General features: G+C 34.5%; 1 non-coding gene across 1 annotated transcript; it reads right to left on the reverse strand.

Annotated features, from left to right (window-relative positions):
- Nucleotides 1–9,918: 9,918 nt before the first annotated feature.
- LOC139887291 (small nucleolar RNA R71) lies at nt 9,919–10,025 on the reverse strand. Its single transcript, XR_011773128.1, has one exon. It is a non-coding gene; the product is annotated as a small nucleolar RNA R71 (small nucleolar RNA).
- Between the last annotated feature and the right edge of the window lie 4,148 nt (nt 10,026–14,173).

Raw genomic sequence — 14,173 nt, forward strand, 5'->3', positions numbered from 1 at the left:
GAGGGCATTGGTCGATTTGGGGGCTAGTATCAATTTAATGCCCTATTCAATTTACCTTAAGTTAGCCCCTGGGGAACTCAAGACCACACGAATGGCTATTCAACTAGCTGATCGCTCTATAAAATTCCCTCGGGGAATAATAGAGAATTTGTTAGTTAAGACCGGGAATCTGATTTTTCCGGCAGACTTTGTGGTTTTAGACATGGAAGTTGATGAAAGAATACCAATTATTTTGGGTCGACCATTTTTGAATACTGCTAGATGTGTCATTGATGTTTATGACCAGCAGTTGACCCTTAGAATTGGTGAAGCTAGTGCGACTTTTGCAATTGACAAGTCATTAAAATATCCTGAATCTTCAGATGATACTTGTTATTTTATGCAAAGCATAGATTCGCATTATGAGTTCTTGCAGGAATTTCCCGAATCAGATGAGACAGGTGTATACGATTTGGCGAGTGTAGATGAAGAATTTTCCATTGAAGAAATGGATGTGATGGCCACTTTGATGGTAAATGGGTATGAACCAACTGAGGAGGAGATAGAACAGCTGAACAAGGATAGCGAGTACCGGAGTAAATCCTCAATTGAGGAACCTCCAATTTTAGAGCTTAAGCCGCTCCCTGATCATCTTGAGTACGCTTTCCTTCAGGAAGATTCGAAACTTCCAGTAATTATTTCCTCACTTCTTTCTGAACATGAAAAAGAACGTCTTGTTTCCTTGCTACAGGCCCACAAACCGGCCATTGCATGAAAAATCCATGATATAAAAGGAATTAGTCCTTCTTATTGCACGCACAAGATCTTGATGGAAGAAAATTCCAAACCAGTGGTGCAACGTCAAAGGAGACTAAATCCTCATATGCAAGATGTTGTCAAAAAGGAAATCATTAAATTGCTAGATGCAAGTCTAATCTACCCAATCTCAGACAGTTCGTGGATAAGCCCGGTCCATTGTGTTCCTAAAAAGGGTGGTATAACTGTTATCACCAATGATAAAGACGAGCTTATCACAACACGAACTATCACAGGGTGGCGAGTTTGTATAGATTATCGTAAGCTAAACGATGCCATGAGAAAAGACCATTTTCCGCTACCATTCATTGATCAAATGTTAGAGAGACTAGCAGGAAATAGCTTTTATTGTTTCCTAGATGGTTTTTTGGGGTACTTTCAAATTCCAACTCCCCCGAATATCAAGAAAAGACTACCTTCACGTGTCCCTATGGCACCTTTTCCTACCACATAATGCCCTTTGGTCTATGTAATGCTCCCGCAACATTCCAAAGGTGCATGATGGCCATTTTCTACGATATGATTGAAGAATTTATGGAAGTGTTTATGGATGAATTTTCAGTCTTCGGTGACACGTTCGATTCATGCCTTCTAAATTTGGAGAAAATGGTGATTAGGTGTGAGAAATCAAACTTAGTGCTAAATTGGGAAAAATGCCACTTTATGGTAAAAGAAGGCATTGTATTGGGGCACAAAATCTCAAGTGTTGGTATTCAGGTGGATCCAGCAAAGGTTGACGTCATTTCCAACCTTCCACCTCCTTCAAATGTGAAGGGTGTGAGAAGTTTTCTTGGGCATGCCGGGTTTTACCGGCGATTTATTAAAGATTTTTCAAAAATTTCAACGCCATTGAATAAACTTCTCGAAAAAGATGCACCCTTTGTTTTCACAAGTGAATGCACTAAGGCATTCAATGTTTTAAAACAAAAACTTGTCAACGCACCAATAATCATAGCTCCAAATTGGTCATTACCATTCGAGCTAATGTGCGATGCATCGGATTTTGCAGTTGGTTCAGTTTTGGGCCAACGGGTTGAGAAACGTTTTCAACCCATTTATTATGCAAGTAAGACTTTACAAGGAGCTCAATTAAACTACACAACCATGGAAAAAGAACTCCTTGCTATCGTCTTTTCTTTCGACAAATTCCGATCATATCTTGTCCTATCGAAGACAATTGTCTTCACCGATCATTCAGCATTGAAATACCTTTTCTCTAAGCCGGGTGCAAAACCTCGATTGCTAAGATGGGTCTTGCTTTTGTAAGAATTTGATATCGAGATTAAGGACAAGAAAGGTGCTGAAAACCTCGCGGCTGACCATCTTTCTAGACTTGAAAATCCCAATCTTGAAGTACTCCATGAATCGAGTATTAAAGATGATTTTCCCGGTGAATACCTCATGAGAGTAGAGAAGGTGGAAGACCCGTGCTATGTTGACTTCGCCAATTACATTGTTGGGGGTTACCTAGAAACCGGTTGGTCACATCAGAAAAGAAAGAAATTCTTTAGTGACCTAAAATACTATTTTTGAAAAGACCCTTATCTATTTAGGCGATGTGCGGATGGAGTTATTCGCAGGTGTGTTTCGGGGAAGGAATGCACCGAAATTCTGCTTGATTGTCACCTTGGTCCAACAGGTGGGCACTTTGGTCCCCAAATCACGGGGAGGAAAGTTTACGAGGCCGGTTTCTATTGGTCTACAATATTCAAAGATGCCTACACTGTTTGTAAGGCATGTGACGCGTGCTAACGGGCCGATCAAATCACTAAACGGGATGAAATGCCTCAATAAAGCATCCAAGTATGCGAGGTGTTCGATGTTTGGGGAATTGACTTTATGGGGACCTTTCCAAAGTCTCATTCTTACCTCTACATACTTGTTGCCATAGACTATGTTTCAAAATGGGCGGAGGCAAAACCTCTACCAACAAATGATGGCCGAGTTGTAGTAACCTTTTTTATGGAACTTTTCTCAAGGTTTGGCACACCAAAAGCCCTTATCAGTGACCGAGGCACCCACTTTTGCAATAAGCAATTAAAAAAGGTGTTTAAAAGATATGGAGTGATCCATAAAATTTCAACATCCTATCATCCCCAAACAAGTGGGCAAGTGGAAAATACCAATCGGTTGTTAAAACGCATACTTGAAAAGACCGTTGGTGCGAATCCAAAAGAGTGGTCAGTTAAGTTAAACGATGCATTGTGGGCCTTTTGCACGGCTTACAAAACACCTATTGGAACCACTCCTTTCCGTATGGTATACGAAAAAGCATGCCATCTCCCGTTGGAGATTGAACACAAAGCGCATTGGGCGCTAAGGGCATGTAATTTGGATTACCAAGAGGCGGGTCGGTTACGTTTGACCCAGTTGAATTAATTAGATAAGTTAAGGCTTGAAGCCTATGACAACTCTCTAATTTATAAGGAAAAGACCAAACAATGGCACGACAAGAGATTGAAAAAATCCAAAAGAATTCATGGAAGGAGATCGTGTCCTTGTTTACAATGCCCGTTTCAAGTTATCACCAGGAAAGCTTAAGTCCCGATGGTTGGGATCATTTATTGTTAGAAGGGTTGAAATGTCCCGTTCATATTGATTATAAACGTTCCATATTAATTGATTTCGTTGCGAGGTTTTGACCTCTATATGAGACGTTTTTCAAAGACTGCATTCATTTTTAAAACAACCATAACCTTTATTTTATCAATAAAGGTTTTAAAAAACATTACGTAGATTATCAAATAATGATAATCTAAAATATACTGTTTACACACGACCATTACATAATGGTTTACAATAGAAATATATTACATCGACATATGTTTCTTGAATGCAGTTTTTACACAATATCATACAAACATGGACTCCAAATCTTGTCCTTATTTTAGTATGCAACAGTGGAAGCTCTTAGTATTCACCTGAGAATAAACATGCTTTAAACGTAAACAAAAATGTTGGTGAGTTATAGGTTTAACCTATATATATCAAATCGTAATAATAGACCACAAGATTTCATATTTCAATACACATCCCATACATAGAGATAAAAATCATTCATATGGTGAACACCTGATAACCGACATTAACAAGATGCATATATAAGAATATCCCCATCATTCCGGGACACCCTTTGGATATGATATAAATTATGAAGTACTAAAGCATCCGGTACTTTGGATGGGGTTTGTTAGGCCCAATAGATCTATCTTTAGGATTCGCGTCAATTAGGGTGTCTGTTCCCTAATTCTTAGATTACCAGACTTAATAAAAGGGGCATATTCGATTTCGATAATTCAACCATAGAATGTAGTTTCACGTACTTGTGTCTATTTTTTAAATCATTTATAAAACTTGCATGTATTCTCATCCCAAAAATATTAGATTTTAAAAGTGGGACTATAACTCACTTTCACAGATATTTCCTTCCTCGAAAATAAGACTTGGCCACGGATCGATTCACGAACCTATACAAATATGTACATATATATCAAAGTATGATCAAAATATAATTACAACCTTTTTTATTATGTTTTAAAGATTAGAGTGTATTAAGTCAGCTGTCCTCGTTAGTAACCTACAACTAGTTGTCCACAGTTAGATGTGTAGCGACCCGAACTTTTCCATGTTTATATATATTAATTGAGATTGATATTTACATGACTAAATATTTCCAACGTGTTAAGCAATCAAACTTGTTAAGACTTGATTAATTGAAATAGGTTTTATATAGACAATTGACCATCCAAGTTGACCGGTGACTCACGAACGTTAAAACTTGTAAAAACTATATGATGACATATATATGATTATATATATAGTTAACATGATATTATGATAAGTAAGTATCTCATTAGGTTTTTTAACAATGAGTTATATACATAAAATTGAGTTTATTGAATTAAGAAACTCGAAACGGTATATATAATGATTATTGTTATAACAACGTCTTACTAAATACATATGAATCATATTAAGATATTGATACACTATGTTTAATCATGATAAATGATAAGTAAACATGTCATTAAGTATATTAACAATGAACTGCATATGTATAAATAAGACTACTAACTTAATGATTTCAAAATGAGACATATATGTAACGATTATCGTTGTAACAACATTTAAACATCTCATTAGATATAATAAACATTGGGTTAACAGCATTTAACATAATCGTTAACTTAAAGGTTTCAAATCAACATTTACATGTAACGACTAACGATGACTTAACGACTCAGTTAAAATGTATATACATGTAGTGTTTTAATATGTATTTATACACTTTTGAAAGACTTCAAGAAACTTATCAAAATACTTCTACTTAACAAAAATGCTTACAATTACATCCTCGTTCAGTTTCATCAACAATTATACTCGTATGCACCCGTATTAGTACTCGTACAATACACAGCTTTTAGATGTATGTACTATTGGTATATACACTCCAATGATCAGCTCTTAGCAGCCCATGTGAGTCATCTAACACATGTGGGAACCATCATTTGGCAACTAGCATGAAATATCTCATAAAATTACAAAAATATTAGTAATCATTCATGACTTATTTACATGTAAACAAAATTACATATCCTTTATATCTAATCCATATACCAACGACCAAAAACACCTACAAACACTTTCATTCTTCAATTTTCTTCATCTAATTGATCTCTCTCAAGTTCTATCTTCAAGTTCTAAGTGTTCTTCATAAATTCTATAAGTTCTAGTTTCATAAAATCAAGAATACTTCCAAGTTTGCTAGCTTACTTCCAATCTTGTAAATTGATCATCCAACCTCAAGAAATCTTTCTTATTTACAGTAAGATATCTTTCTAATACAAGGTAATACTCATATTCAAACTTTGATTCAATTTTTGTAACTATAACAATCTTATTTCGAGTGGAAATCTTACTTGAACTTGTTTTCGTGTCATGATTCTGCTTCAAGAACTTTCAAGCCATCCAAGGATCCTTTGAAGCTAGATCTATTTTTCTCATTTCCAGTAGGTTTATCCATAAAACCTGAGGTAGTAATGATGTTCATAACATCATTCAATTCATATATATAAAACTACCTTATTCGAAGGTTTAAACTTGAAATCACTAGAACATAGTTTAGTTAATTCTAAACTTGTTCGCAAACAAAAGTTAATCCTTCTAACTTGACTTTTAAAATTGATAATGCTAAAAACGAACATATATTTCATAGCATTATCCCTCAAGAAAGATAAGCTTTTAGTTGCAATTGTTCTATTTACACGTGATATTCGTTTAAATAATAAAAGGTGAAGACAAAAGACAGATTCGACAAATTGAAGACGCAAACGACCAAAAAGCTCAAAAGTACAAAGTACAATCAAAGTGGTTCAAATTATTGATGAGAAACGTCTCAAAATTACAAGAGTACAAGACGCGAAACGCAAAATACAAGATATTAAATTGTACGCAAGGACGTTCAAAAATTCGGAACCGGGACCAGAGTCAACTCTCAACGCTCGACGCAACGGATTAAAAATTACAAGTCTACTATGCATAAGAATAAAATATAATATTTAAATAATTATATAAATTATTTATATATTATATATTATTATATAAACCGTCGGCAGAATGCAAACAACAACATGTGGGCTGGAAAAAGTGGCCATGCGATCGCATGGCCAGGAAGACTAAAAACCATGCGATCGCATGACAGTAGGTAAGAGGCCACATGCCTATAAATTCGTAGTTTAGTGAATGATATATCCATCTTTTATCCATCTCTCTGTCTATCACTCGTATATATATATATATATATATATATATATATATATATATATATATATATATATATATATATATATATATATATTATAATTTTAATTTTAATTTTAATTTCTAATAATAAGGGTATGTTAGCGAATGTTGTAAGGGTGTAAGTCGAAATTCTGTCCGTGTAACGCTACGCTATTTTTAATCACTGTAAGTTATGGTTAATGTTATTTTTAATTTAATGTCTCGTAGCTAAGTTAAAATTGGGTAATTGGGCTTTGTACCATAATTAGGGTTTGGACAAAAGAACTACACTTGTGGAAATTAGACTATGGGCTATTAATGGGCTTTATATTTGTTTAATTAAATGATAGTTTGTTAATTTAATATAAAGATTTACAATTGGACGTACCTATAAATAACCACATACACTCGATCGGACACGATGGGCGGGATATTTATATGTACGAATAATCGTTCATTTAACCGGACACGGGAATGGATCAATAGTCTATGGAATTATTAAAACAGGGGTAAAATTATGCACAAGGACACTTGGCGTAATTGTTAACAAAGTATTAAAACCTTGGGTTACACGCAGTCGATATCCTGGTGTAATTATTAAACAAAGTATTAAGACCTTGTTACAGTTTAAGTCCCCAATTAGTTGGAATATTTGACTTCGGATATAAGGATAATTTGACGAGGACACTCGCACTTTATATTTATGACTGATGGACTGTTATGGACAAAAACCAGACGGACATATTAAATAATCCAGGACAAAGGACAATTAACCCATGGAAATAAACTAAAATCAACACGTCAAACATCATGATTACGGAAGTTTAAATAAGCATAATTCTTTTATTTCATATTTAATTGCACTTTTAATTATCGTACTCTTTAATTATCGCAATTTTATTTTATCGCACTTTTATTTATCGCAATTTCATTATCGTTATTTACTTTACGCTTTAAATTAAGTTATATTTATTTTTAATATTTTACATTAGGTTTTAACTGCGACTTAAGTTTTAAAATCGACAAACCGGTCATTAAATGGTAAAAACCCCCCTTTTATAATAATAATACTACTTATATATATATTTGTATTTTTATAAGATTAAAACTAATATTGCGTTAAGCTTGTTTAATTTTCCCTTTGGAACGAACCGGACTTACTAAAAACTACACTACGGTACGATTAGGTACACTGCATATAAGTGTTGTAGCAAGGTTTAGGTATATCCATTCTATAAATAAATAAATATCTTGTTTAAAATTGTATCGTATTTAATAGTATTTCGTTGTAAAAATAATACTATTTCCTAGTACACCTCGCACACATCAAGTATTTTTGGCGCCGCTGCCGGGGAACGCTAAAAACGCCAGAAGCGCAACGCTATAAAAAAAAGATTTTACTTTTATAAAAATACGTTTTTGTAAAAATATGTTTTAATACAAAAATATAAAAAGAAAAACAAAAATTATATATTTTTAATAGTTTGTTAAATATATATAAGTTTTATAAATTTTCTCTATTTCTATTTTTAGTTTGTAAAAATATAAGTTTTATTTAATTTATATAAATACTTTTTATAAATATAAAAACAGCAAAACAGAAAAAAAAAATATAAAAGTATCGGGCCTGGTACTGTAGCAGCCCAAAGTCTGGCCGAATTCGTAGACCATGCGATCGCATGGTATTACAACGGTCAGCTCATGCGATCACATGAGCTGATTTGACACGCCTGCTACCTGGTGCGACCAGTTTAGGGTTAGATTATATTAATTATTATTATTAATTAATAACCCTAATTAGGTTTTGTATATTTAATTAATAAGTTTTAGTTATTATTTAATTTATATATTTAGTTTATTTAGTTTTAATAAATTATAAAATTAATAGTTTTATAAAATAAATAATATAACAATTAATATTTTTATAAAATTGTATTTTTTACAACTTTAAGATTATTTTTATATTTTTAACTTTTTAGCTCGTATTTAGTTTTAAGTATAGTTTTTGCCATAGTTATTTTTATTTCTAGATTTTTAGGCTTTGCCGTAAAATCCCTTAAATGATTTTTCTTTAAGACTAAGATTTATGTGCTTTATAATTTTGCGACGCCGTTTTATATATTTTAGTACCTTTTTTAAGTTATTGCCGTTTTGGGATATAGTTTTTTTTAAGCTTTAATATTTTTAGATGCAACTTTTAATTCTTAGTTTTTAGTTCCTTTTTAAGTTTCGACGCGCTACTTTCTTATTTTTATTTTTCAACGCCTATTATTTTTTGACCTTTTATTTTTCGACGTTTTTCGACGCGCTCTTTTTCTTTCTTATTTCTCGACATTCTAGTTTTAGGACTTAGATTTTTTTTCTTTTTCTTCTCTAAAATTTCTTTAATTTTCAACGAAAAATTATTTTAAGTGGTTAAATTGATAGACATCGATTTTCTGATTAGTAGTAATAGTTGGATTTGTACGTGGACCGGGTTATTGGAGCCAAACAGTACTCAATTATATTGAGACCAAACGAATCCTGCCCCTCTGCTGCATCTTTTGGCTATTCGAAACGTGGGCAAAATCAGAAAAGTCTATTAATTTGATAACTTATATAATTTTTCTTATCTTTTATAACTAATAGGATATTCAGTGAATGCACCGAGCAAAACGTTCACCACCTTTTGTACGTTCACCACCTGTAACTCGATCAAGACATCTAGCAAATATTGTCGCCGTTGATTTTTCTTTAGAATCGTCATCCAGTCAACCAAGTACTCCAATTCAAATTTCCGATAATCCATTTTTTGAACCCGACCTCACAATTGAGAACCCGGAGAATATTCAGGGACAATTCATAGATCCTGAACCATTAATTTTTCCTCCGGAACCACCAATCATTCAAACAGAGATTGTTGAGGAACCAACCATTAAATCAGAATCCTCTAGTGATTCAGATTCAACAAATTCGATCATGGAAAATCTGGAACCTCTAAGTATGGAAGACCGAATGCGAGCTAAACGCACTGGCCAAGGTCACGCAATTACTCGACCAGACATTAATGCGCCAGATTATGAAATCAAAGGACAATTCCTACACATGGTGACAAATCAATGCCAATTTAGTGGTGCACCAAAGGAAGATCCAAATGAACATCTTAGTACCTTTAATAGGATCTGTACTTTATTTAAAATTCGAGAAGTTGAGGATGAACAGATATATCTCATGTTATTTCCCTGGACTTTAAAGGGAGAAGCCAAAGATTGGTTAGAATCGTTACCTGAAGGGGCGATTGATACATGGGATGTTTTAGTTGAAAAATTTCTTAAACAATTCTTTCCAGCATCTAAAGCCGTAAGACTTCAAGGAGAAATTGTTACGTTCACACAAAAGCCAAATGAAACTTTATATGAGGCATGGACAAGATTTGGAAAGTTATTGAGAGGATGTCCGCAACATGGTTTAGACACCTGTCAAATAGTACAAATATTCTACCAAGGATGCAACATCACTACAAGGAAAGACATCGATATAGTAGCTGGTGGTTCCATTATGCAGAAAACAGCAACTGATGCTTACAAAATTATTGATAACACTGCTTTCCACTCACATGAGTGGCACTAAGAAAAAGATATCATTAGATCATCTAAAGCAGCTAGAGCCGATTCTAGCCATGACTTAGATTCCATTTCCGCAAAGATAGATGCTGTCGAGAGACGAATGTAAAAGATGACTAAAGATATTCACTCAATACGAATTAGTTGTGAGCAGTGTGGAAGACCACATTTGACAAAAGATTGTCTCAGTATTGAACTAACAATGGAACAAAGGGAGAATGTTTCATATATAAACCAAAGGCCTGGAAATAATTATCAGAATAATTATCAACCGCCAAGACCAATCTACAATCAAAACCAGAATTATAACCAAAATGTTCCATACAACAACCAACAAGGTCCTAGCAATCAACAAGTATCCAACAATACTTACAACCAGCAAAGACCTAATTTTCAAAACAAACCACCACAAACCGATGATAAAAAGCCAAATTTAGAAGATATGATGTCAAAGCTAGTTGAATCTCAAACTCAATTTTTCACATCTCAGAAACAAACCAATGAACAAAATGCTCAAGCATTTAGAAATCAACAATCTTCTATTCAAAATCTGGAACAAGAAGTGAGCAACCTAGCAAGGTTAATAGGTGAAAGAAAATCGGGAAGTCTACCTAGTAATAAAAATGCTAACCCCCGGAATGAAACAGCAAAAGCCATTACCATGAGAAGTGGTATTACACTTAAACCACCTGAAATGCCTGTAATTTCTGATGAAGCTATTCCTACTCCACAAGAACCATAATCTGAACAAGATAAGGAAACAGAACCGGTAGTTGAAAATGTTAATGAAGATAACATAGTTAAGGCTAAACCTTATGTTAAACCATACCAACCACCACTTCCTTACCCGAGTAAAATGAGAAAAGAGAAACTTGAAGCAGAGCAATTCAAATTTTTGGATATGTTTAAACAAATAAATGTAAATCTTCCTTTCATTGATGTAATTTCAGGAATGCCAAGATATGCTAAATTCTTGAAAGATCTAATCACAAATAGAAAGAAAATGGAAGAACTCTCGGCTATTACTATGAATGCTAATTGTTCTGCAGTGCTGTTGAATAAGATACCAGAAAAACTTTCAGATCCAGGAAGTTTCACAATTCCATATTTTCTGGGTAGTCTTAGTTCAATAGAAGTATTGGCAGACTTAGGTGCTAGTATAAATTTAATGTCGTATTCACTATACGCTAAACTAGACCTTGGAGAATTGAAACCAACATGAATAAGCATACAACTAGCTGATCGATCAGTAAAATATCCTAGAGGGATAATGGAGAACATGCTAGTTAAAGTTAGTAGTTTAGTATTTCCAGTAGATTTTGTTATTCTGGACATGGAAGAAGATTCTCGAGTTCCTCTCATATTAGGAAGACCATTCTTAAACACGGCTAAAACAATAATAGACGTGTTTGGTAAGAAACTGACCCTAAGTATAGAGGACGAGAGTGTTACCTTTTCTGTTGATAGAGCCATGCAACAACCGCAATCTGCAGATGATACATGTTATTATATTCAAACTATAGATTCACATGTAGAATTGTTAGAAGAATTTCCAGAATTACAAGGAACAGGAGAATGTTATTTAGGAGAAGGAACTGAACCAATTGATGAAACTGAAATGTTAGCTACACTTATGGCTAATGGATATGAACCAACAACAGAAGAAATTCAAATGCTAAAAGAGGAAGACAGATATCGATATAAATCATCGATAGAAGAACCACCGACATTAGAGTTAAAGCCACTTCCAAACCATTTGGAATATGCTTATTTACATGGTGAGTCTGAATTACCTGTAATAATATTGTCTTCTCTTACTGAAAATGAAAAATCTCAACTCATTTCTGTGCTAAAAGCTCATAAACCAGCTATTGCATGGAAGATTCATGATATTAAAGGAATAAGTCCTTCGTATTGCACACATAAAATCCTTATGGAAGAAGGTCATAAAACATATGTTCAACGCCAACGAAGACTAAATCCTAATATGCAAGATGTTGTTAAGAAAGAAATTATTAAACTACTTGATGCAGGTTTAATTTATCCAATCTCTGATAGTCCATGGGTAAGCCCAGTTTAATGCGTACCTAAGAAGGGTGGCATGACTGTCATCACAAATGAGAAAAATGAGCTTATTCCTACTAGGACTGTAACAGGATGGTGTGTTTTTATTGATTATAGAAAATTAAATGACGCCACCAGAAAAGATCACTTTCCCTTACCTTTTATTGATCAAATGTTGAAAAGATTAGCCGGAAATAGTTACTATTGTTTTCTTGATGGTTTTTCAGGATATTTTCAAATTCCAATAGCACCCGAGGACCAAGAGAAAACCACATTCACATGCCCTTATGGTACTTTTACTTACAAACGCATGCCATTTGGACTTTGCAACGCCCCTGCAACCTTTCAAAGGTGCATGATGGCAATTTTTCATGACATGATAGAAGAATGTGTAACATCCTCAATCGGACCTAGATGTAAGATTACTAAAGTGCCCTTAAGTTAGTATTGTGTTACTATATGTTTTTATTTTTATTTAATATTTATTATTAAATAATAATGTGATTAGGACCAGTTTGTGACAAGGGTTACAGAACAGGTTTGTTTATTTAATTTGGACTCTGTTTGGGTTGACAAATGATCTACGAAATATCAGATAACTGATAAATACCCGTGCACTGCACAGTGTGGGATTTTAACCCACTATAGGTGACTAGTGCAGTCAATTTCTCTCACTTTCCAGATTCTTCCCAAAATCACCCCGTTCTTCATCTTCTCCAACTACCAAAACCCTAATCTTGAATCCTTGATCTTGAGCTCGAATCAATTACATCTTTGTGTTCCTTGTGATTCACTGATTCTTTTAAGGTAAGAATTATAACATTTCGTGATTTAATCTTTGAGAAATTAGAGATTTTGTGTTAATTTTTCATACAAGTGTAAATTGGGTCAAAATAGGTTGATTTGGTGTTGTTAGTGTCAAAACCTTGTGGGTTTATGTTTTAAAATGATCAGTGTATCAGATTTGGTAAGTTTTGAAGTTAAAAACGAGCTCTAGGTCGAGAATTGGTGAGTTTGGTGTGAAACCCGTCACTTTGGCAGCTGCTGCAACAGATGAACTACCCTCGGCCGATGGTCGTTGACCCTCGACCGATGGTGTCTGACAATAGGCCGATGGACTAGACCCTCGACCGATGGTGGAAGTCCCTCGACCAACGGTTTGGTCGATCGGCCGATAGTGTGGTCGATCGGCCGATAGTGTGGTCGATCGGCCGATGGTGTAATGACGATCGGCCGATAGTCTCTGACAATCGACCGATGGTCTATGCAGTGAAATGTTTTACTAAGTGTTGAATTCTAGCCGTTATGCTGCCCGTTTGTATTTTGATGATTATGATGTAAATTTTGAAAGTGCATATGTAAATTTTGAAAGTGCATATGTAAATTTTGAAAGTGCATAAGTGTTAAGCAGAAAAATTTTAGCGGACAGTTTTCTGACAAAATTTTCTGTATTGTGTTATTTGGTGTTTATGGACATAAACTAACTCGTGTATATGTATTTCTCAGGAGAAAACGAGAAAGAGAAGGTTCAGTGATTAGATAGCTGAACACCTTCTCGTTTGCTGGTAATCGGTGAGTGGGACTAACTGGAGAATATAGTATATAGAAGCATGTTATATTATGATTGCCATGCTTGTTAGATATACTTATTGTTGTGGTTAGTTAGCTGTTGTGATGACTGCATGTTAGTTGATGCTTGTCTGCTGGAGCCCAGTGTGTCCCTATTGTGTGGTAGCCTCGGTAGGAGAGATCAACCTGCGGGTTGGGTTCCTCTGTGGTAGCCTAGACAGCCGTGGTGTATATATATGTGAATGACGCGTCCGTCGCGTGTGGATTATGTATATACATACGGTGGTGGAGGAACTTCTGGTAAGCCCCAGTCCGATCAGCTGGTGGTTAATGGTTTGGTCGAGCCGCCAGAGTCTCTGTAG

Source organism: Rutidosis leptorrhynchoides, chromosome 1 (assembly GCF_046630445.1).
Source record: "Rutidosis leptorrhynchoides isolate AG116_Rl617_1_P2 chromosome 1, CSIRO_AGI_Rlap_v1, whole genome shotgun sequence".
In the NCBI taxonomy this organism is placed as follows: Eukaryota; Viridiplantae; Streptophyta; class Magnoliopsida; order Asterales; family Asteraceae; genus Rutidosis; species Rutidosis leptorrhynchoides.